The 26438-nt window shown below is 42.1% G+C and overlaps 1 protein-coding gene across 1 annotated transcript in view; it reads left to right on the top strand.

Moving 5' to 3' along the window:
* Positions 1 to 26438, top strand: part of LOC122805996 (extracellular calcium-sensing receptor-like) — a 221952-nt gene that overhangs the window by 33786 nt on the left and 161728 nt on the right. The gene's annotated exons all lie outside the window — the stretch shown is intronic.

Here is a 26438-nt window from a genome sequence, read left to right as displayed (position 1 = left end):
GTAGTTGTAGTATTGTCCAGTTCAGATTTGCTGTCTTTGGGCCTGTTTGTTTTTGCAGTGGTTGTTCTGAGCATATGACCAGGCCATCTTGAATTAGCATAAGCTTTTCTTTACCTTTATGGCAGGATTGTGTTGATTGGCTGCTGGCTGGTGGAGGTTGGATGGTGTAGGGCTTGAAGTAAGCCCTCATTGGTTCTTTTGAGCTTTTAATAAAAAAGTTGTTTAAGGTTGTATTTTTTGGTATTTAAGCCCTAAGTTTGAGAGGATTTCTGTCTATACACACTGAGCCAAGTGGAGGATAGGCATTAACTACAACTCTGATCTGAGATATATAACAATAAGTATCCTGTTTTTCTTTGCTTATTTTTACTAGTTATTGCTTCTAGAAATTTATATATAGCACTTTTCATTGCCTGCTACATACTTTTTACTGTATTTTATTGCTATTATCTAATCTGCATGGTTAAACTAAAATTGTCTGCCTTACATGGCCTGATAAATAAGGTTTTTACTGTTACACTGTTTGTAAAGCTTTTTAGCTAGTTTCACTGTGTGAAAGGTATTAACAGGAAATTCTCTCTACTTGTTAAGCACCTGTTTGTTTGTTCTGATTTCCTGCCAAGGAGTGTATCATATAACTGATTTGTTTGCTGTTAAAAGCATTCTGTAGAGTCTAATTGCTCCTTTATCTGTTAAAATTTTTCATTTTATGGCTCACTGCTGTATTGCTGTGATAAACAATTCTGTAGTGTTTACTGTCTAAAAGAGTGTAGGCTAGTAGATGTAATATTGTCCCAGTTCAGATTTTCTGTCTTTGGGCATATTTGTTTTTGCAGTGGTTGTTCTGAGCACATGACCAGGCCATTTTTTGTTAGCAGAAGCCTTTCTTTGCCTTTTTGGCAGGATTGTGTTAATTGGCTGCTGGCTCATTGATGTTGGATGGTCAAGGGCTTGGGAAAAGCACTCATTGGTTCTTTTGAGCTTTTTTTTTTAAAAAAAAGTTGTTTAAGGTTGTATCTTCTGATATTTAAGCCCTAACGTTGAGATGGTGTCTGTCTATGCACACTGAGCCAAGTGGAGGAGCGGCTTTGACTAGAACTCTGATCTGAGATATATCAATAAGTATCCTGTTTTTTTTTTTGCTTAATTTTACTAGTTATTGCATCTAGCAATTTATATATAGCACTTTTTATTGCCTGCTGCACACTTTTTACTGTATTTTATTGTTATTAACTAATCTGCATGGTTAAACTAAAATTGTCTGCCTTACAGGGCCTGATAAATAAGGTTTTTACTGTCACACTGTTTGTAAAGCTTTTTAGCTAGTTTCACTGTGTGAAAGATATTAATGGGAAATTTTCTCTACTTGTTAAGCACCTGTTTGTTTATTATGATTTCCTGCCAAGGACTCTATCATATAACTGATTTGTTTGCACTTAAAAGCATTCTCTAGAGTCTCCTTGCTCCTTTATTTCTTTAAACATGTTCATTTTGTGGCTCACTGCTTTTCTTCTGGTGTGATAAACATTGCGGTAGTGTTTACTGTCTAAAAGAGTGTAGACTAGTAGCTATAGTATTGTTCCCTACCCTCCCTCCCTCCCTGTTGGTGTCTTGCTGTTATACTTGCTTTGCAGTTGCTCACCCTTACTGTAAATTTGATCTGGGACACTTCTCCCAGTCTAGTGTCATTAGCTCATTCTACCCAATAAAGAGAAAACATTTGAGAAGGCCAACCCACTTAGTTTCCTAACCTTGAATTATCTTCTGCTTCTCCTCTCTCCCTTTCCTTTACAAAAAAAAAATGTTTCTAGAATCTCCCTGTGTACTGCTTAACCATAACAAAAAATGTAGGCTTGTTTCTTACCTTTCCTGTAACTAGTCTCGTCCAGCTATAGAGTTGCTATATCCAGGACTGTTTGTAAGCTTCTGAGACCCCAAGCCTTTCTGTGTTGGAGGGAAGCCTGCTAGCTTATCATTGGGAGTGGAAAGCGCTAGGTAACCTATCTACCACATAAGGAGTTGTTTCTGGCCCTGTAATTGTAGCTATTCACTGTTTGGGCAGTTTTTCCATGTCTCTCAGCTTCCTGATTTAAAAGCCCGCATTTTCACATGTCCCCCCTTTCCTGTAACTAGCCTAGTTCAGATACAGATTTGCTGTATCCTGGACTGTTTGCAAGCTCCTGAGCCCCCCAAGACTTTCTGTGTTGGAGGGAAGCATTCTAGCTTATCAGTGGAAGTGGTAAGCACTCGGTAACCTATCTACTACATAAGGAGGGGTTCTGGCCCAGAAATTGTAGTTATTGGCTCTTTGGGCAGATTTTCCATCTCTCTCAACTTTATGATTTAAAAGCTCGTATTTGCACTTGTTTCTCCCCTTTCCTGTAACTAGTCTAGTCCAGATACAGATTTGCTATATCCAGGACTGTCTCTAAGCTCTTGAGGCCCCCAAGCCTTTCTGTGTTGGAGGGAAGCCTGCTAGCTTATCAATGGGGGTGGTAAGCACTAGCTAACTTATCTATCAAATAAGGAGTGGTTTCTGGCCAGAAATTGTAGTTATTGGCCGTTTGGGCAATTTTTCCATCCCTCTCAACTTTCTGATTTAAAAGCCCACATTTACACTTGTTTCTTTCCTGTAACTACTGTATTTCAGATACAGATTCTTAGTTTTAGCACTTGAATTTGCTTACTCATGCTCAGCACTTGTTCAGAACTTGTAAGCACTTGATAAGCTACAAATTACTAGAGCACTCAACCTTCCTTATTACCTAGAGGAAAACAGTTTTTGTACTTACTTTCTTCACTTGCTTAGAGAAAAACAGCTCTTGTACTCACTTTCCTCACTTGTCTAGAGGAAAATATATTTTATTCAGGCATGTCCAAGGGTCAGCTCCCAGTGTTCTCTCCTGTCTATCTGATGAATCTGGGCATCTTGGGGCAATGTAGCAATTGTCTCGTGTACACAGATAACCCTCTCCTCCTACCACCCAACACTACAACCTATGAAAGATGCACTTATCTAGCCAAACTGGAGGTAAAGCTCTCTCTAACCAAGACTGAACTTGACAGTCAAGATGAGAAGGTAAATACTTGCACCACACCACACTCATCACATAGTCCCATTAAACCTATACCACCAAAATCCACACATAGAAACACAAAAATATTCACGGAGGCTCTCAATAATAATCTGCTCAAGCAACAGAGACTTCCAAAGCAGAAACGCAAGCAACCTCCAACCCCCCCAACACAACCCAAATGACACATAGCCCACAGACTAAGTGTGCCACTCAACCACAGCCCATAAGGCAAAACAACGTACCCAACACACTAGTCATAGGTGACTCTATAGTCAGGCACACTGATGTCCCACTCACCAGGCTAAACAAGGAGAAGGTTACTGTCAGCTGCCTGTCAGGTGCCAGGATTCGCCACATAACCCACACACTCAGGTGACTCCACAACAAGTACAAATATGACTCTGTCATTGTCCATGTTGGTGTGAATGACCTGAGATGTACCTCCCTGTACTACATGAAAAGAGACATAGAAGAGCTCACCGATCTTGAAGCCCAGACAGGTATGACCCTAGCCCTGAGTAGCATCCTGCCATCACCCAGAATTATACCGCAGTACAAGGAAAATATGATTGACTTCAACAATTGGCTGAGCTTCTGGTGTCATTCTAAAGGTATCCAGTATCTTTCTGCCTGGGACAACATGGTCAACAGACCACAATGCTTTTCCAGAGATGGCTTGCACCTGTCACCCCTGGGATTCCAGATACTGGCTAAGGCTCTTGCCACCCCTATAGTGCCTTTTTAGGCAAAGGTTAAATGACAAAATTCACCACCATAAAAAGATCAGGCAAGCAAAAACTGAGGGTAATGCTACTCAGTGCTAGAAGTCTAAATCTCAAAATACACTCCCTTGAGGCACTCCGTAAAATGGAGAACATCGATATTTGTGCAGTGACTGAGACCTAGTTCAAGGCTCCAGAGAGCACCCCTGCATTACCAGGCTATAATTCATATCACACTTTTAGGCCATTTAACCTAGACTGGAACACCAAAGGCAGAGGTGTGTTCATATTCATTAAGGATATCCACACCTCCAGGCTAGTTGCTCAGCATAATTCATCCAAGGTTATCCAAGTGCAACTAACTCTGGGCAAAACTGCAATCCAAATTGTAGCTTCCTACAGATCCCCCACCATGCTCCAGGATTCCCACTCCTCTTTTCTTGATATACTGGAAAATATTAGGGTTCAACCAAACACCCTAATAATGGGTGATTTCAACTACTCCACCATAACTGGGAAAACTACTCATGTACCAACACCTTCGCTCAATGCTTTCTGGAATTCATAAACTCAAATGCCCTGGATCATCTTATCCACTCCCCCACCAGGGGCAACAATACCCTAGACCTAGTCATTACCAACATGAGTGACCAGTGTTCCACACCAGAAGTCAACTCCTCGTTGGTCAGATTTGACCATAAGCTAATCACCCTAGATATCCACATCTCGCCCCCACTCTCCATTAAGGAAACCACAGTAAAAATTTTCTCCAAAGCCAACTTTATGCTTCTTAAGACAGAAGTGGTGAACTTCATGACACCCATGCAGATGAACAATACAGTTATGTCTGCTGAATCCTACACAAATGAACTCTATAAGCACTTACATGCTTGCATGGATCATGCTATCCCAAACAGAACCAAGATACTATCCTTTAAAAAAAGGAAGCCAATCTGGTGGTCCCCTGCCATAAAGAAACTCTATAACAGAAGGAAGAAACTGTTGCAAAAGAGAGTAAAATCCCATGAGTGGAGGAGCTCCCTGGTCAGCCTCAGTAAGAAGCTGAGATCCCTTATAAGATCCTCCAAAGCTAGCTATGAAAACAAAATCACCACTGATTCTAGGGACAACTACAAAGCATTCTATAGCTATGTGAAGAATTTCAATGGCAGCACCCAGATCTGCTCTGAGTTACAGCACAATGGCACAAAAATTACAGAACCAACTGATATTGCCAACATCCTGGCAGATAGGTTCAGTGCTAACTTTACCTCCTCTCACCCCCTAAAGGGCCCTTATATACACAGGAAGAATGCAGAGTCCCTGTAATCACAACTATGCAGCTAAAAGCTGCAGTCTCTAAACCTAAAAACACAGCATCCATGAGACCGGACAACATCCCAGGCTGTGTTTTACACAAACTTCAAAACCAACTGGCTCCCCACCTAAGCACCATGTTCAATCATAGCCTCACGTCAGGCTTTGTGCCCACTCAATGGTGCACAGCAACAGTTATCCCATTCCACAAAAGAGGAACCACCACTGATCCCAGGAACTATCGCCCTATTAGCCTGAAGAGCCTGGTCTATAAGACCATGGAATGTATCATCATGGAACTCATAAAAAAAGACATTGGTAACCTCTAAACTCTGGACCCACCCCAGTTCAGGTTTGTGAAAGGCAGATCATGCCTCTTGAACCTGATCTACTTCTTTGTGGCAGTCACCAAAGCCGTAGATGAGGGTAAGGTGGTTCACACAGCCTATCTTAACCTCGCCAAGGCTTCCAACACCATCCCCCATTCTGGAATTTTAGCTAAACTCACTAAACTAGGTATAAATCCCTACATCACAAGATGAGTTGCCAACTGGCTCACTGACAGAACCACACTGTAAAAGTTGCAGACTCCAAATTTGACTTCAACCAGTGACAAGTGGAGTACCACATGGTTCAGTCCTGGGACCTCTTCTGTTTGGTATCTACTTCTCTGAAGTACAGGCTAACACAGAAGGCCTTTGGCTAACCAAGTTCACAGATGACTGCAAACTAGGAGCCATAGTCAAGTCCCCAAATGATGTGGACATCCTACAGAAGGTCCTCACTGAGACAGATGCCTGGTGTCAGAGCCATGGCCTCAAGCTCAATGCCAAAAAGTGCATTGTCATCCCCTTCGGTAAAAACTTTGCACCGATGAACTATCACATAGGCAGCAGTCTACTTTCACTGAATGTGTGATAAGAGACCTTGGGACCCAGGTGGACAGTAGTCTCTCCTTTGATAATCACGTTGCCACACTAGTCAGGAAATCCTTCTACATGGCACACCTCATCGCAAAAGGGTTCTCATTCACGGAAAAAAAAGGTCATGGTTCCCCTCTACTCAACACTCATTAGACCCATTATGGAGTAAAATGCCCCTTTGGAATATACCTCACAAGACATCTGCAGCAGCTGGAAAGGCCACAGAAGCACCTCACAAAGAGAATTACTGGCATAAAACAGATGCCCTACACTGAACATCTCAAAAAAGTCCAGCTTTGATCCGTAGCATAACACCTACTCCGAGGTGATCTCTGCCTAACATATAAAGCTATGTCAAACCCAGAGCTGTTGGACATGCTACACCTAAAGAAATCCCAATCCCTCTGAGCTATATGCTCTAGGGACCTAAACCTTGTCACCGCAATAAACAGGACATGCTGGAGGGATAGATTCCTGTCCCAGAGACTTCCCATACTCTGGAACAAGCTACCTATCTTTGTAAAGCAAAGTTCCTCATTAGCACTCTTCAAGAAAAATCTTGATGAGTGGATGGGAAATAGGAAATACACCCCAGGGATCACTTCTGTGACCCTACTTGACTGGGTCACAGGAAAATAACTTTCTTGGGTGGCGTAAGCCTGAGAACCTTATTGGCTAGGCTTACTTAGGCCCTTGGGCCGATAGCCTTGTACCTACCTATGAACCTATAATGGGATTCTCTCTGTTGCTGTCTGTCTCTCTCTTCCCCACATCTCTGTGTGTGTATGTTTGACATAATATATTATGTTGGCCTTAGATATGTGTAGGTATTCTATCCAAGGTGTGTGTGTGTGTGTGTGTGTGTGTGTGTGTGTGTGTGTGTGTGTGTGTGTGTGTGTGTGTGCGTGTATGTGTGTGCGTGTGTGTGTGTGTGTGTGTGTGTGTGTGTGTGTGTGTGTGTGTGTGTGTGTGTGTGTGTGTGTGTGTGTGTGTGTGTGTGAAGTATGAATGGTGTACAATTTAGTGTGTGTGAACAGACATCTGTGAATAACAGATAACTATAGCCCACTGTGTTGTCAGACATGGGCTTCATTTCTCTAGGTGTAGGAGTATGCCCAGTATGAACTTCTATACTGAGTGTGTGCATCCATTCCAGGGAGAGTTGGTCTCCAGTTCAGGGTTTTGTGTGCTACAACTACACCTAAAAAACTGTTTCTGGAGGATATTTGTAGATAGGTTGCCAATATGGAGACACAATGGGTGTAACATACTGGGGATACTGCAACTATTGCTGTCTGTGTTGCTTGTGTAATATGGTTTGTTGCAGCATAGATTTTTCTGACATATGGACTGTTGTACACTGTGATGTATCATGTCATCAAATGCTGGCAATTATCATTCTTTGCTCACAGGTTTTTACCAGAGGAATACAAGATGAATGAAGCTGAGACCGATATTCTGAGGCATATAGGCTACACATTCTGGCACACTCCTGCCATTGTGGAGGGGTAGCTACAGACAATAGACTGCTTGTTCTGAGTATATAGTCCAGCACCTTGGTAGCCTGCTGGCTGGGGATCCCCTTCTTGTGCTTTTCTCTACTTAACAGAATGGCCATATCCTACTGTGGCCATACCTGTCAACTGTACAGATAAGCCCAGGTTATCGAGAGGCAGGTCTCATATATCTGGTCAGTTTACCTTTACATTGTGATTTACAAGCAGTTTTGTGGCTGTTAATTCATGGGTTTGCAGTCAGGGGGTAGTATGGGCAGACATTAGAGTTTCAGACGTCACACACTCCATGACATCCATGCTTCTACACTCTTGCCTTTGTTATTCTCTCCTCTTCTTAACATTATGAAAGCAATATTCCCAAGGTATCCCTATAGTTGGGCCTTAATCCCAGTAGTAGTTATAGCCTGGTCCACACGTTTTGAAGTAGGACACGGTGAGGCATGCTACTGGCATTTGTCAGCATGTCCTTGCATTTGTTTTCTGTTTACTGTGTTAGATTGTTAGTTAGGACCCCCTGACATTCCATACATTGGCACTATGGGTGAGGCATGGGCCTTTGCCAGAGGACTGTAGGCCATTTGAGAGTGCTGCAGGCCATCTGTAGTAGGCCAGTACATTCTGTTAGTCATACGTTCCCATGCTGCAAGCCAGTGGATTACCCTGGGGTGACAGTGGTAAGTGGTTGAGGTGTTCCTGTCAATCCTTCCTATTCATTCTGATCCATGAATCTGGATGTTATCAGGCTGCTGCTTACAGCTAGACACACACACCTGCATGGGACACCTATTCAGTATGCAGCATCATCTATGTATTGCCATACAGAGATGGGATCTTGCTGCACTCATTCCCTGCAGCAAGGATATGACCTGTGATAAACTTGTGGGTGATGGTGGGGTGAGCTGGGTGCATGTGTGATATAGAGGCTATTGGCACTTGACTCACAGATATATGTGGGACATTCCCCTTATGCTGACTTGTGTGTGAACATGGGCACCCTGTCATGACTTTATAACTGTGTCTTTTGTAGTCTGCCAGTGATTGGCTGGATTACCAGTATTCTATACTAGAGGGACAACTAATATGATGCTAACCTCTATGTATAATTCCAAAGTTGTGTGCAGTTCACAGTTAATTTCTATGCACTCTGTGTAAGTTACTTCCACCTGTGTACAGTTTCTATGTATGATCCCCCATTTATGGCATGTCTAGCTTTCCAACTGTGACAGATATTGACATCTGGACAGTGAGTATGTACAACTGCTGACATGGGTGTAGCTATGAAGCAGTGTGGTTGGCACTGCAGTTGTTGGAACATGGCTCTGTCGACCACTGTACTGTACCTAGGCTACTGAGACACAACCATCCAGGCCCACATGCTCACCACTTCCAGGCAATATTAAACACACAACAAACTTACCATATTGACCCCTGCATATTGCACACATGCAACAATATAGATTGGGACAGCTGTGAAAATCTGTACTCCAGTGATATTACTCCTCAGACTTACATGTTACTGCATTTCTACATGTGATTTGGGGGTGGGGGGGTGCACACTTGAGGACTTTAAACATTTGCAATGACTGCACTGGTATTTTGGTTATTTTGTTGGCTTCCATTTCATATTGTATTGTGACCTATGCAGAGAGGGGGAATATCAGTAGAGTACACATGTTAGATTTTAATGGAATACATTTCAGTTTCAGACTTCTTATCCTTCAGAACTAAAATGCAACTACCAGACCTGTATGTGTGTGTAGGTCCGGAGGGGGCTGTTCCCCATTGTTGTCATTTGTGGGCCTTAGCCTGGCCTTTTTTTATGGTCATCTACACCTGTCCTGCTGGGTGAGGCTGGTGGTGGGTATGTGACCCTCATTGACATCCATGTATGTGACCTATTGACACCCACAGTTATTTAGGCCATCACATATACTGTGGTGGGAGTTGTCACCTTGTGTAGTACTGCCTAGTAGGTTGACACCAGTTTTTGTTATGAATTTCCTGCTGTCCCATATAGTTGTCAGCTGTCTGCTGCTTTCTCATTCAGACACCCAATTCCCTTGCATGCTTGCATCCATACCATACATACAACTATCAGAACATACTACTCCATTCAGTAATTGATAGCGAGGGCGACTTACCTTGTTGCTGGGCTAGTATTGAGGACAGTGATGGAGGGCTGACTATGTCAGATGCATGTAGTACACTCCCTATACATGGTAAAGCACAGGTAATGTCATGTTTGGCATCCCTTTTCCTGTATGTGCAAGTCAGAGAGAGGTATCAGTCCCCGGGCCCCTACAGTGTCATTGTATGTGTGCTATGTGTTGCCTCTTTTTTAAGGTCTGGGCATACTGCCCACGCCTCCTTCTGCCTACAGGGTCAGACTCAGGAAGTTCCTTCTCCAAGCCCCTCTCTCCCTGTGCTGGCTTTAGTAATGGTGGGGGGCTGTGTGGCCCTGGCCACATGCTGTTCCTGCTGCAGATGTTTCCACAGGATCATATTGTGTAGCTTGGCACATACTATGAACATTTGTGTACATGTAGCTATGGAGTACTGCAAGGCTCCATCTGATATGTCAAGGCAGTGGAACCGTGACTTGAGCATCCTAAACACATGCTCTACAATGATCCTGGTTTGTGCATGTGCCTCATTATGGTGTTCTTGTTTGGGTGTATGTACATTTCTGATGGGTGTCATCAGCCATGGCTCCAGTGCATAGCCAACATTCCCCACCAGATGGCCATATGGGATGTCCCTCCTGGCAAACCCCTGAAACAGCTGGGAGCAATGCCAGACGTGGGAGTCATGATAGCTTCCAGGGCTGCCAGCACACATGTTCATGATAATGCCCTGGGCATCACACACAACTTGGCAGTTGATGGAGGGGAAGCCCTTGTGGTTTATGTAGACCCTACCCTGCTCACCAGGTGGTGCTTTGATGTGTATGTGCATGCAGTCTATAGCACCAACTACCTCAGGGTATTCTGCTATACTGTGGAAGAGATGCATACTTCTGGTCAATGCCTCACAGCTGCTGAGGAAATATATGTGCTCACTGACATGTGCTGACATGGCATCCAGGAACTGGTGGAGTACCCTGGATGCTGATGCCTGTGAGACCCCCATGATATCTCCAGTTGGTCTTTGGAAGGTACCTATGGCTAGTATTCTTAAGCCTACACATACCTTGGTATCTACTGGGATGGGTTCCCCTCTGTTGGTTCTGTGTGTGAGGCATGGCTGGCACAGCTCCATGATTTGCTGTAGAATGTCCCTATCCACCCTATAGCACTCCACTATCTCCAGCTCATGTAGGCCCTGGTAGGTTACCCTGGGTCTGTACACTCTTCTCCTCCTCCTCACTGTGGGTTGGTTATCAGCATTCTCCTCCTCACTACCCTCAGTCTCTAGCACATATTGATGGATTAAAGCAGCAGCAGTCTCTAACATTTTTAGTTAGTTTTGCCAGTTAAAAATCTCCCATCTGTGTACACCAGTGGTATAAAGTTTGTAGGAAAAAACAGTCAGAGAGGTGTTTGCATAGTTTATAGTAGTGTGCTGGGCTTTTGCATGTGTAATTGGTTGATTTTGATACATTCCACCTGCCAGCTATGCAAGTTCTTCTTGGTTGCCTTCCTACTGCAGTTCCCCTTCCCACTTCCTCCCTATTTAAGCCCTGAGGTGCGCCTTGCATACCAGGTGCTCAAATGTAAACAGATCTGCTATTTCCTGTGTTTATTTTTTTTTGTTTTTTGTTTTAGGCCCGGTGCGCACTGCACACACCTGTTTAGCTAAAGTAAATACTTTTAAGTGGAACTGGCCCTCCCTGGACACGAACACACTCTGCATTTCATGGAATAAGACAATACAGCCTCATACACACCCCCTCCCTTAGTTGTGCTTAGCTAAGGGCAAACATGGACCACAGAGCTCCAATGAGCTTACAGAAGGTATGACACACCCCCTTATGTGGTCATCCAGCTCTTAGACTTGCACTGCTCTATTGCTATACCTACACGGTTAGGTACAAGTTGACACTTTGAGGAAATATGTGATTCAATATAACTCCCCTCATTTGCATACCCCAGTGTGTATGTTGTTAGTTACTGCACTAAAACGGACCCTTTCTCCTTGACAACCAATGCTCCCTAGTATTGTTTACATTCTGCATGCCATAAACCATAATGGCAAAATGCAGATTTAACTTAAAACTGAGTTTTCCCTTTTTATTTATTTATTTTTTTCGGCACAATCCCATTTGTGCACCGGTGCCCTATGCTTAAACGGCCGAGATCGGCCAAAAAAAACGTTTAATTTTTATATTTATTAATCACTTTTTAATGCCAATGGCCTTATATTTGGCCATTGCCATGCCTAATGTACATAATACATGTTTTTTAACAAGCTGTCATGCCTCCGTTTTGTCAGTTGCAGAAATGTACTCAGTTATTTTCTGAATACATTTCTGCACTGACACTGTTCTAACACGGAGACCTAGCAGCTTGTTGAATTGCTAAATCACCTCATTTGCATGTTTTTCACCAGCAAATGAGGTGATTTGCATATTTGCCAGTTTTCTGTGCTAGACAAATGTAGGGTCGCTCGTGCACGTGAAAACAGCACTATCCTGACTCGCTCGGCGGCCATTTTCTATGCATGAGCTGCTGCACTGTTCCTGCATGGAAAATACAGCTTCCTGAGTCCCGGGGAATATCATGGTGGCTGACTAGAATGCTTTTATGCTCTCTGTCACAGAAGTCTTCAGGACAAAGACTGAGAAACGTTTTCCTCTGATTGTTACTGATCATGCTTCCACCAAGGTGCAGTAACATAAGAGGAACAATAATATAAATAATTTTGACTGGGTTTTGAATTATAACCAACTTATTATGTGTTTGAGACAAGGATGCCCAGAAACTCACCTCGACAGTGGAACAAAGCAAGCTTTAGATGTGAATCTTGATGTCTGTGTCGTGCATTAAAAACAAATAATTATGAGTGGAGAAAGTTGCTCATAATTCTTTATCATACATGAATCTTTAGGTGTTCTGATGTATTACTAGATATAACGGAGAAAAATGTATGGAAGCATGAATTGTTTTACAGTTGTAAAAAAGCTGAGTTCTGCCAAATGGACAATGGCCAAGAACAAAGTGTACTTCTAATCAACCAAGAACTTTAAAACCTGTTAGAGGCTTCAGTTTATCACATGTTGATGTGTGTGATAGTACACAGTCTATTACAGTTTTAAAGCTATTAAAACACTTCACATGCTGTTCTATGGTGGCTGCTGTGTGTGCTGTAGCACAAAATCTGATCATAAAAGCTTTAAAGGGTGCTTAAAGATGTTTGGAAGCTGTTATGATCAGATATTATAGCAGAGTAGAGCATAATTGCATTATCTTTTTGCCAGTTTTGGAGCTTAGTCAGCACACTTCACATATTACAAAATAACAGTGGTTTGGTTACTTAGCAGTACAGACTTCTAGCCATCCCTGCAGAAAATGTTTCTCTATGGTTTTACTTTGTTGTATCTTTGCCTTTTAGCTTACAGGCTTGAAGTTTCAACTGTATGTGTACTAGAGTTGTCAGCTGTAAATGATGTTTGTTGGAGAACGGTGGTACAATTTCAGTAGTTTTGAGAACCCACAGTAGCAGAAGACGCAACGCACTTGAGTCAAACCCAACTCATGTGGACTCTATAATTAGTTCCCATAGAGTTCTTGTTGCATATTACAGAAGTAGCTTGCCAGGCCTTTCTTCCATGCAGATACTGCTACTAACCAATTATACCCCAACAGGTCTTAAATCCAGGTCTACCAGTTAGTAAATTTGTCTCTTAATTGTTGTGTGTTATCAAGGTATACTGTATTACTGCACATGCTTTATTTTAATATTTTTATGTAGCATGCTATTGCTTTAAAATACAAACCAAGTGGTAAAAAGTTCAAAGAGACAAACCATTTTTTAAAAACTAAAAAAAGAAGACCCAGCCATGCTAGAGTCTTCACTGTGTAATACCTTACACCTCCAGTAGTGGAGGCCCCAGGAAACTGAAAGGCATAAAAGTGTTTCATCTACATGACTTATGAATACCTATGACGTTTTTACTTTTGTTAAGGCTTTACTAGTGCATTAAGGAATGCACAAGTAAAAATCATGGATGTTCAGATGCCATGTAGTAGCTGAAACACTGGTATTTCCTTAATGGATTACATCTTATACAAAACACTCTGCTAAGCATAATTCCATTTTTCCATCCCTGTTTTTAGTTTACAAACTGCTTCTTCAGCTAAATATTGTAGCTTATCTTTCATCTGTAAACATGTATATGTTTTATAGCAAATCCTTGCATTTGTAAATATGCTTAGTTCATTTCTTATGTGGTCCTATTCACCCAGGCTGGGCCTACAAATGGTCCATTGATATCAGTGAGTACACTACCCTGGTAAGCAAATATAAACAAATAATAATAAATAAATATTCTATGGGCTTCCACTACATGAGGTTTTATCTTATAACTTTAGCTAGTTCTGCATGGGACTATCTTGATATACTTCTGGATCAGTGTAGCCAGTGGATATTGATGTGCCACGTCTGCGGTTGTCTGGCTAATGATGTTCACCCAACTCCTTATCACAAGTGAGAGATCAAAATTTGTGGGTCCTCATTGTCCAAAAAATTTTCTGTGTTTCAGGTAAAAAACATTCATGTATTCTGCTACTACTTACATATACTGAAGTCTGAGACCACCCTACCCTTGAAATAGAGGAATATTCTGATGTATTGCAACCTCTAACTTGATAAATAAGTAGTCCTCACATTCGCACTTACAGTCAAACAGATCCAAAGATTAGAGTTGCCATCTGTTTAATGTCAATAGCTACTTGTGTGACACACCATTTTAGATATATCTTTGAACTGATATTGTAAGTGGGCTAGCTGTCATTGGCTAGATGGTGGCATTGGTCTCTTGGATTACATCTTAATATTCCACTTTGCAGATGGGCTTCACCGTATCTTTTGCTCTGATCTTCAGCTGGTGTATTTCAGGGCATTTGATTATTATTGGTTCTGACCAACTAACTTCTTTCTTTCATCTGCTCCTATCAGAGTTTATTGGTGATGATGATGATCTAGATCAGATGGCCTTCATCTATGAAAGTCTTTCATAGCAGTTTGGGTAAGGAAAATACAACAGAGAAGTTCCAAGTATAAAAATCAATTTAATAGAATTGAGGTTTCAGTTCCTTCCACACTTTTAGACAAGTAGCTGCACAGACAATGGCTAAAGGAGGAAGAATCTTAATATACCTCAGTAACAAACATACCTTGATGGTGGTCAAACAGGATGACACACTGGAGTTCTTCCATGTTTAGATCACCGTAGACAAAATACTTTACCTATTCTAACCAGCTATAGGTCACTCTCCATATCCTAAGAAGCTCACAATGTATACCTGCACCTAGTGGAGACACTTGCCATCCAACCTAACACCCTAGGCATGAGGGACTTTAATTACCTCTCTACAGACTAGAAATCCTGCACAGCCTCAAATCTACAGGCACAGAGATTCCTGGATGTTGAAAATATAAACGCCATTGACCAACTAGTGAGTATGCCCATTAGAGGATCCAACATACTGGACCTCGTACTTACAAATATGGAAGAACACTGCACCCCAATATCTCATTCTCCATTGTAAAGTCCAAACGTAAAGCTATCACCTTCAAAATTAAAATTAGTGCCATTAAAACCAGTAACAGCTTTGGAACTATTCCAAGCCAAATTACCTTTTATTAATTGATGGATTGTCACAATTTAATGCCCCTCAAAACCTATAGAACACAGCAGCCTATGCTGAATTGCTCTCAGAAGCTCTGTACAACCATGTCAATGGCTGCATTGAGGCTGCTGTACCTATGAGAAGTAAGCCCAGACCCCAGAAACAAACCACCTTGGTGGCATCCAAAATTAAACAGGATATACAACAAAAGGAAAAAAATGATAAAAATCTGGAAGGGTAATGCCCATAAAGACAGAGACTTGCTCATCAAAGTAAATAGGCAATTAAGAGGGCTAATTTAAGTCAAGCAAAGTCAATTTTGAGGTTAAGATAGTCTCTCAGGTGAAAGATAATCATAAGGCCTTCTACAGTTATGTCAGAAACCTCACAGGCAACACACAGCAATGTGTTGAACTGGTGGTTAGTGGTGCCACATTCACTGAGCCTGGCAATATAACAAACCTGTCAGTGGACAAATTTAATTCCAAATCTCCCCAGTCACCCCCAACCATCCCCTCAAAAATACCCTCAAACATAACCCCTCCAGCTATAACTAGGGAGCATGTATTGGCTGCAATCTCTAAAGCCAAGAACATGACCTCAGTGGCTCCTGATAACATCCCAGGATGCCTCCTGAATTGTCTGAAATATAACTTATCAGCACCCCTGGCATCATTATTTATCTATAATCTTAAAACTGGCTTTGTGCCACATGGATGGAGGACTGCAGAGGTCATTCCCATTCATAAGGGAGAACCTTCAACAGATCCTGGAAACTACAGACTCATTAGTCTGACTAGTCTTATTTGCAAAGTCATGAAAATAATTCTCATGGACATAATCAACAAGGACATGGAGGCCTCCAGATCCTGGATTCATCCCAGTTTGGCTTTGTCAAAGGAAGGTCATGCTTACTGAATCTGGTGGACTTCTTTGAAAAGGTTACTAAGGCAAATGATGAGAGGAAAACAGTGCATACTGCCTACCTAGATCTGGCTTAAGCATTTGATTCAATACCCCACTCGGGCATTGTCAACAAACTTATGGTACTAGGTATAAACCCCTTTATAACCTGCTGGATAGCTAGTTGGCTCATTTATAGGACCCAGGAGGTTAGAATCGATGAGACCCCCTCCACAAAGAGGCTGGTTCACAGTGGAGTCCCCTGGACTCTGTACTGGGCCCACTCCCTTTGGCATCTACTTCTTAGATGTCAAAGCCAATGTCAAAGGCCTTTAGCTGACCAATTTTGCAAATGATTGCAAACTGGGAGAAGTCACTGAATCTCTCCAAGATGAGAACACCCTTCAGCAAGGTCTAATAGAGACAAACACTTGGTGCCAAAGCCATGGCTTAAAAGTCAGTACCAAGAGATGCATTATAGTACCTTTTGAGAAGGCTATCACCCCAAGTAAGTATTTCATCAATAAAACATCTTTAAAAGTTGATTAAGTAGAAAGGGAGTTGGGAGGTCATGCAGACAGTAACTAGCCCTCAACCAGCATGTATCCAAGGTAGTAAGAAAAACTGCTATCATGCTCAACTTATAAGCAAGTACAGGGCATCTAGCTCCAGAGAGCTCCTCATCAGACTCATCATATTGTATGATGCCCCCTTTGGTATGTACCTGACCAGACACATGCAGTAACTGGAGTGTCCAAAAAAGGTTCATTACAAAAGGAATACAGGGAGTAAACACAATGTCTTATGCTGATCACATCAAAGTCCTGTCTTTTTACTTAGTATCATACACACTTCTGGGAGGTGATCTTTGCCTAGCATAGAGGGCATCCCTGGACTCTGTTTTGATGAATATTTACACATCCACAAAACAAACAGAATCAAAGCTACGAGACCTACATTTTGCTTGTGACATAAATAGGACATATTGGACAGACAGATGTGTTTCTCAGATAATTCATATTATCTGGAACAGAATCTCCATCCATGTAAAGCAGAGTTCCTTCCTATCCCTTTTTAAGTGCAAGTTTGACCAGTGGATGGGTAATCAGAAATTTACCCCTGGTCTGGCTCCTATGTCTGATGGACAGAGGCAGTCATTAAATCAACAGCTATATAAACCAAATTTGTGGGTCACATTTGGATTGCACATGTAGGCTTATAAGGACCCGAGTGACTGTTAGCCTAGTATACACCTATGAACCTACTAAAAAATAAATTTTAAGTCATTTGTGGTCAAGGGCTTTTGTCCTTTAAACTCTCATGACTTCTTCAGATCCAAAAGGGTGAAAGAGTATTCACATCACAGTTATTACAGAAAACAGTCACATAACTAAAAGCATAATCCCCATCTTTATTTATTTATTTATTTGCATTTGTTTACCAGGTGGTCTACTGGGCCAGGGTGAGCCCATTTTCAGTAGAGGCCAAGTGAAAAAAGCTCCAAAAACAAACATAATAAAGCCACAGAATCAAAATATAGAAATCAAGCAGCGATGGTATAGAACACATTACAGAATAGGTAATACAATAAAATAGATACAATCTAACATCTATATAACTAGTATTAAGTATGCAAGCCAAACAAGAATACAGTTGATGACATGGGATAATAGCAAATGCATGAACAATACAGTATTGTCGTTTTGGAGAGTAGCAGATTAAAGATCCTGAAAGTAAGGTATAACCTTAGAGCTATTGCTATATAGGCATCAAGAATGAATATAAGATATGGTAGGTAACTGATATAGCAGATTATTTGTGACGGGTGGCACATGTTGGACTTAGTAAGTTGGAATCACTGAATGTACATGTGAGGAGTGTGAGCCGTAAGTGAGATGGGGAGGAAAAGTAGGAAGGCTTGGAATATTGTTTTTTTATATTAGTGCTGGTATATGTACATAGCCAATGGGAGAACAGGTGTTGTTTCAGCGAAGTCTTAAAGCATTCAGGGTTGCTAGCAGACCTAATTGAAGGAGGGAGAGTGTTCCATAGTTTTGCTATAGTATATGGGTAACGCATTTGACCAGCAGAAAGATTAGGTTTTGGTATCTGATTGACTGATCGCAGAGGTCTGTTTGGGTGATACATGGTGAACAGAGAGGAGAGGGCAGGACAGATAGAAGGCTTAAAGATTAGCTTATGAGCTGTGGTTAGTTGCAGGTATGTTAGATGTTGGGGAAGGTCTAGACAGTTTAGATGTTGGAGTGATACACAGTGGTGGGAGGAGTGTTTGGTGCTGGTTTCAAATTTTGTGATTTTATTGTAGAATGAGTCCAGTTTGGATTTAAGCGAGGATTGTCGATTAGTAAGGAGAGGTGCACCATAGAGCAAAGATGGAAATAGAAAGGAAGAGGCAAGGGACAGTTTTGCTGCATAGGTGAGGAAGTGTTTGTGCCTGTACAGGATGCCTAGTTTCTGATGTTTTTTTTTTTTTTTTTGATGTTTGTGTTAATATGCTGGTCAAAAGTTAGGTGTTCATCTATGATGACCCCTAGAAGTTTGGAATATGGGTCTACTTTGAGGCAGGTGTTATTGAGTGAGTTGATGGTAAATTCATTTTTGGCTACGGGTGTTGTTTTTTGGGGGGTGAACAACATATGTTTGGTTTTATTAGCATTTAGGGCTAAATTGTTATTTTACATCCAGGTTTCAGTGGAGGTGAAGGCATTTTGTGTGAGTGTAAGTAGTTCTGAAGTAGACTTGCCCATGCAAATGATGGTGGAGTCATCTGCATATTGGATGACATTAGCATGGCGTATGCTGTTATGGAAATCATTAATGAAAATGCTGAAGAGCAGTGGACCTAGTATGGACCCTTGTGGGATGCCAGTACAGATATTGAGGAAAGGAGACAGGAATTGTTGCCATCTGTTTGCTTGTTGTCTATCTGTAAGGTAGTTGGAAAACCAGGCTAGGATAGGGGGAGATATGCTTAAACTAGAGTGCTGTCCTTTATGTGAGAGGTTTTAAATCTGCTGTATAATTTAAGAAGGTTCTTTCTTTTGTTGTAAAACTTATAAACTTTGATGGACCACTAGTGATTCAGTTTATGGTTGAGCTTCCCACAGTATTTATATGCATTTATGTAAAAGAGCATAGAACTCCTTAGCGAGGCTAGCTGCTTTGTCCAAGCTGGGGTTCATGAAATCACAAGGAAATCATAATGTATAATGTGGCTCACATGCTTGTGATAGTTGAAGTCAGAGGTATTTCCCATACAGACTTTTAAAACTTTGAAGGTGAATGAATCCCCAGTGATGTCTGTAGTCAGACTTCATTAAGGAAGGGGATACCAGGAGGCAGCTATATTGGTGAGAATCAGGTCAAGAATATTGTATCCTCTGCCAGGTTTACTTACAATTTGCTCTCGAGTGTTTTTTTTTCAACACGTTCAAGAAATACTCAGCATACCCTATACTGTATGTGCAGGTATTCCAATATTGATGAGTAGTTAAAGCATTCCTAAATCATGGAATTATTTTCACAGGGAGATCATAATTTATATTGATACATTTTAAGCCAGCATCTGGCCTGGAAGAATAAAGCTCTAACAATGGCTTAGGTGATCAGTGGCAGGCGTGGGGTGGGGGCTCCCATCCCTGGGGGGGGTGCTTGCCTGAGTGTTCTTCACACTGATCACTAGGGACGTAGAGAAGGACACTGTCCAAAGAGGGTTAAAGTGCTGGACACTCGCTAAGTTGTCAAGGAGACAAGACAATACACCACATACTACCACTGCATGCCACCCCCACAGATCTTACAGGTAGTTCATGGGAGAAGTGGGATAGGCAAAAAAATAAAAATAAAAAAAGGAAAAATCCTGGCTGAAACTGATGGTAGTGTTACTAAGGATGCTTTTATGTTCTGCATCAGTCACAGCCCAAATTAGAGATAGTCCTGTGGTGAAAGGAGAGAGAATGGTAAAGACAGCAATGGACAATGGCACTCATTCATGCTGTAGGATGAACCATGGGGCACTTAAAGTGCTAAAAGAAATTATACTGAGAAATCATAGGTGATCATCAGAGGACATGGAAGGTGTCCTATAACAGGCTATGAACTGATAATTTCCCTATCAAGGGTTTTAAGTTCAATGAGTTATTTTGTTTGTGGAACCCTAGTAATCTACTCGGAGGTGATATGGTCTTTGACAAAAAAAAAAAAATATATATATATATATATATATATATATATATATATATATATATATATATATATATATACACACACACACACACACACACACACACACACACACACACACACACACACACACACACACACACACACACACACACACACACACACACACACACACACACACCACCACCACCACCACTAGTTTCCAATGGGTATGAAGGCATGAACGATACTAAAGCATACCTCTAAACCTCTTAGAGCAAGAAATCTAGACAGAGTCACAAATAATGGGAAGGCAAAAGGGGAAAGGCCCAAAAATAGGGAGAACTTAAATAATGCTCTTGCAAATGAAGAAAGTTGATTAGAATAACAGGTTTTGCCATAGCAAAAAAGGCTGGACTGCCAAACACGCTATGCTGACACATTTAGAGCCCACCCCCGAATGACTGCAACAATTTAGCCAATCTGACTCATAATGCTGAGACTGTTCTACTAATTGTGATTACTCTTTCTTAATCTTTGCTGATCTGTCTGCATCTTTCAACACATATGGTGTAAATGTCCTGCTGGAATGGTTTTGGTCTTACCGTGGTCTCTATTCTATTGTCCTGGCCTGCTTTGCTAAATTTCAGGACTTTTCCACTTGGCAAGATCTGACGTTAATTCAGCCACTTCCTGCCCTTTTGAGTACCACATGGATCCATCTCAACATTGCTGCTTTTCACCATTAACCCACTACTCCTTGTAGATCTTACTAGAAAGGGAGGTCTGACTTGTCCTGAAGTATAATTTGGTGAAAATTTAGCCCTACTGCAGCCTGTAGGATTTCTTTCCTTGCAAGGTAATTTTGCTGAACACTGAAAACTTTTGATAAAGAAAAGTGATTTATTCCTCATTGCAGGTCGTTTAGTTGAAAAGTCTGAAAAATGTCAATGTGCTTCATTCTTGCATGTTGCTGCAGAAGATGTTTTAAAGGTTCATAGGTTCATACTAGGCTATCTGCCCTAGGGCATTTATAAGCCTAGCCAGAATGTGTTTGGCTTTTGCCACCCATTTTAAATTTATTTTGCTATGCCCTTTTTCGAGGTTAGTATTACTGTGCCTCTGTTTAACAGTGACACAGAGGTGATACCCGGGGTAAACCTACGATCTCCCATCCACTCATCAAGATTCCTCTTGAAGAGAGTCAATGAGGGACTCTGCCTAACCTGGACTGGGATTTTATTCCAGAGTGAAGGGAGCCTCTGGGATATGAATCTGTCCCTCCAGCATGTCCTAATATTTCAGTGCAGAGGTTCAAGTCTCTCGAGCGCGTAGCTCGATGGGATTTGGATTTTCTGAGGTGCAGCATGTCCATTAATTCCGGGTTGGACATGGCTTTATATATCAGGCACAGATTGCCTCTGAACAGGTGGTATGCCACTGAGTAGAGCTGGAGTTTCTTTAACCGGGCAGCATATGGCATCTGTTTGAGCCCTGTGATCCTCTTGGTGAGGTACTTTTGGGGTCTTTCCAGTTGCTGCAAGTGTCTGGTAAGGTACATCCCAAAAGGGACATTGTACTCATTTATGGGCCTGATGAGGGATGAGTAAAGAGGCACGATGACCTCCCCTGATCTAGATGTGAATCCCTTCATGATTAGGTGGGCTATATAAAATGTTTTTCTAACCACTTTGGCCACATGGTTGTCAAATGAGAGATTGCTGTCAACTTGGGTCCCCAGGTCACTAATTACTTCTTCTGTACTTAATGGATTACCACCTATGTGGTAATTTGTGAGCACTTTGTTTTTGCCAAAGGGGATGACTATACACTTTTTGGCATTTAGCTTGAGGCCATGGCTCTGGCACCAGTTGTCTGTTTCATTGAGGCCCTTTTGGAGGATGCTTGTGTCGGCTGGATAGTCGATTATAGCACCCAGTTTGCAGTCATCTGCGAACTTGGTCAGCCACAGTCCTTCCATGTAGGCCTGTACCTCTGAGAAATATATACCGAACAAGAGCGGTCCCAGGACTGAGCCTTGTGGGACACCATTTGTAAGTGGTTTGGAGTCTGACATGGCTGCAGCAATTCTAACCATTTGGGTTCTGTCCTTGAGCCAGTTTGCAATCCATCTAGTGACATAGGGGTTTATATTTAAGCTGGTGAGCTGATCTATAATGTCCGAGTGGGGTATTGTATCAAAGGCTTTTGCGAGGTCCAGGAAGGCTCTGTGGACCACCTTACCCTCGTCAATGGCCTTGGTGACTGTTTCAAAGAAATCAACCAGGTTTAAGAGGCAGGATCTGCCCTTAACAAAGCCGAACTGGGTAGGATCCAGTGTCTGTAGGTCCCAAATATCTTTATTTATGATGTCCATGATGATCCTTTCCATAGCTTTGCAGACCAAGCTAGTCAGGCTTATGGGGTGATAGTTTCCAGGATCCGTTGAGCACCACCCTTCCGTAGAGGGACCACTGTTGCTGTGCGCCACTCTTTGGGCACATATCCTGTAGTAAGGCTGAGATTGAACAATAGTTTTATGTTTGGGTTTAGCTCTTCTTGGAGTTCATGTAGGATGCAGCCTGGGACACCATCTGGTCCCATTGATGCTGTGTTTTTTGCTTTGGAGAGGGCGGCTCTTACCTGAGCATCTGAGATGTCAGGGGGGTAGCACTCTGCTGGGATAGATATTTGCCCTTTTGGTGGGAAGGGGGTGGAGAAGTTTGTGCTGAACCTGTCAGCTAGGATGTTGGCAATGTCTGTGGGTTCGGTGTATTTTTTGTCATTTTGGACTAATTCTGAGCATATCTGGGAATTACCACCCAGGTTCCTAACATAACTAAAGAAAGCCTTGTGATTATCCTTAGTGTCCTGTGCAATTTTTCTCTCGAAGCTGGCCTTAGACAATTTTATGAGTGCCCATAGTTTTTTGCTAATACTGATCAGTGATGACTTCCCTTTTTGGGATTTTGCTCTATCATTTAGTAGCTTCCTCCTTCTATTGTATAGTTTGTTTATGGCTAGGGTCCACCAGACAGGACGTCTGCCTTTGGAGGATTGGTTCTTGGTTTTATTTGGGATCGCATGATCCATGCACTCCTAAAGGTGTTCATAGAATGCGTTTATAAAGGATTCTGTGGTCTGGGCTGTATTTTCCACAGGCCCGGGGGCTTTGAAGGATTCCACCTCAGTTTTGAGGAGTGTGAAATTTGCTATAGAGAAATTTTTCATTGTGGTTTTCTGGGCAAGGGGTGGGGTCGGGATGTGAATATCCAGTGAGATTAGTTTATGGTCTGATCTTACCAGTGAGGGATACACTTCTGGTCTGGAGCATAGAGTCCTCATGTTGGTGATGATCAGGTCCAGTATGTTTTCCCCTCTTGTGGGAATGGTAACAAGTTGTTCCATAGCATTTGAGTTTATAAATTCTAGGAACCTTTGGGCTAGGGTGTTGGAGCTAGAGTAATGCTCCCAGTCTATGTTTGGGTAGTTGAAGTCGCCCAATATAATGGTGTTTGGAGAGACCTTCATATTTTCCAGTGTTCTCAGGAAGGCTGAGTGGGGTTCCTGGGTTTGGGAGGGTGGTCTGTAGCAGGCTATAAACTGGAAGGCAATTTTACCCACTGTTAGTTGCACATGGATTGTCTCTGATGCTTCGTGCTTTGCCACCAACCTGGAGGCGTGGGTATCTTTGATGAATATCGATACTCCCCCTCCTTTTGTGGTTCGGTCCAATGCTCTCGGGAGCCCTGAACCAGGTTTCTGTTACTGCACAGATATTGATGTTCTCCATGCTAAGGAGAGTTTTGAGTGCATGCATATTGAGGTTTAGACTTATGGCGTTGAGTAGCATTACTCTTAGTTTCTTATCCCTTGTGATACCTATGGAGGTGGGTTTGTCTTTTGAGCCTTGCCTAAAAAAGGCACTATGGGGGTAGCAAGAGCCTTTGCCAATATCCGAAAGCCCAGGGGTGACAGGTGCAAGCCGTCCCTAGCGAAGCATCGTGGCTTGTCGAGCATGTCATCCCAAGCTGACAGGCATTGGATCCCCTTTGAATGACACCAGTACTTAAGCCAATTGTTGAAATTGATCATCTTGTCTTCATATTGTGGCATCATTCTTGGTGAGGGTAAGATGCTACTCAAGGTCAGGGTCATACCAGCCTGGACTACATACTCAGAGAGCTCCTCTATGTCTCTTTTCATGTAGTCCAGGGAGGTACGTCTCAGGTCATTCACACCAGCATGGACAATGATGACCTGAGTGCTTGTGTTATGTGGCGGATCCTAGCACCCAACAGGCTGCTCACCATGACCCTCTCCTTGTTCAGCCTGGTGAGCAGGACGTCAGTGTGCCTGACGATAGAGTCACCTGTTACAAGTGTATCAGGTGCGTTGTTTAGTCTTAAGAGCTGTGACTGTTTGGCACACTGGCTTTGTGAGATATGTGTTGCACGTGTTTTGTTTTGGGGTAGCAGTTGCTTGGGTGTCTGCTTTGGAGGTCTCTGCTGCTTAGGCAGATCTTTATTTAGAGCCTCCGAGTATGTTTTTGTGTGATTATGTGTTTGGTTTGCTGTCGTGGTAGGTCTATGTGAGACTGGAATTGTAGTGAGTGTGGTTTCCTTCTCCTCCTGACTGGTTATGCCAGTACTGAGTTGAGAGAGCTTAGCCTCCAGTTTGGCTATATGGTTGCATCTCTCACATGTGTTGGAATTTGTTGGGAGGAGGAGAGGGTTGTCTGTGTACATGAGGCAGTTCTAGCATTGCCTCAAGATTCCCAGATTCACCAGCTGGACCGGAGAGGAGATTGACAACTGACCTTTGGACATGCTAGAATAATATTGGGAATTCCTTTATAATTGAAAACAAGGGCCAGTGGGGAGTGAGGGTGTAGTGCTTTTAATTTTTAGTGCTGACTTATATAATTGCTTTAGTGAGCAAGTGCCAGGTAACTTAAGTGCAATGTGTTACAGGTAACTTAAATGCAAAAACGACAAACAGTAACTTTCTTTCAAGTGAAACAAGGAAATAAGTACAGTAAGCAATGCAGATATCACTAGTGATCCACAGAAGCACTGATAAGCCATGTATTAGGTGGAATTAGCGTTCCAGGGAAATAACAAGCAAACAAACAACAAGCATATAAACAAAGCTAGATTCAGCAGGCCTGGATCTAGTCTATGCTTCAGCAAACAAGGTGTACCAATTTCAGTAAGATACAGTTCAAATATTCATGCACTATAAACCTTTAACCAGAAATTCCCAGCTCAGAAGGGCAGAGTCCAGCCTCTTCTCCCACAAGAGTGCAGACCACAAACCTTCTTAATGTAAAATAACTGGCCTGAAGCCCAAGTGCTTAAACCAGAACTAATACACTTTAAGAATAACAGACACTAGGCTCTCAATCAGCAGTTTCCAACTTAGAAGGATGAAAGCTACCTGTCCTGCCACCACAGTGCATGCCACAAACCTTCCTAATGTAAAACAACTGGTCTGAAGCCCAAGTGCTTAATCCAAAAGACTTAGAATGATAGCTACACTTTATTCAATTTACTACTAATCAGTAATAAATACAATTGAATACTTTAGAGAATGCCTGGATTAGTGCTCAAGTTACACAAACAAAGCTAGATCCAGCAGGCCCGAATCCAGTCTATGCCACAGCAAACAAGGTGCACCAACTTCAGTAAGAAGCAGTTCAGATATCCATGCACTATAAGCCTTTAACCAGAAATTCCCAGCTCAGAAGGGCAGAGTCCAGCCTCTCCTCCCACAAGAGTGCAGACCACGAACCCTCTTAATGTAAAATAACTGGCCTGAAAGCCCAAGTGCTTAAACCAGAATTAATACATATTTAACTTGTTTCCTTTTCCTGATGACAGCACCTTAATCTGTTCTGTAATTACTGCCAAACCCAAAAGAACTTGGAATTTATGAGACATTCGATCTTTACAAAGCGAAAAATTCTTACAAAGACTATAGATTCATATGTTATTGAGTGGAAGAG

This window comes from Protopterus annectens, chromosome 7.part0 (assembly GCF_019279795.1).
Source record: "Protopterus annectens isolate FY-2018-M chromosome 7.part0, PAN1.0, whole genome shotgun sequence".
NCBI classification, from domain to species: domain Eukaryota; kingdom Metazoa; phylum Chordata; order Ceratodontiformes; family Protopteridae; genus Protopterus; species Protopterus annectens.
This window is presented reverse-complemented; position numbering and strand designations above follow the sequence as displayed.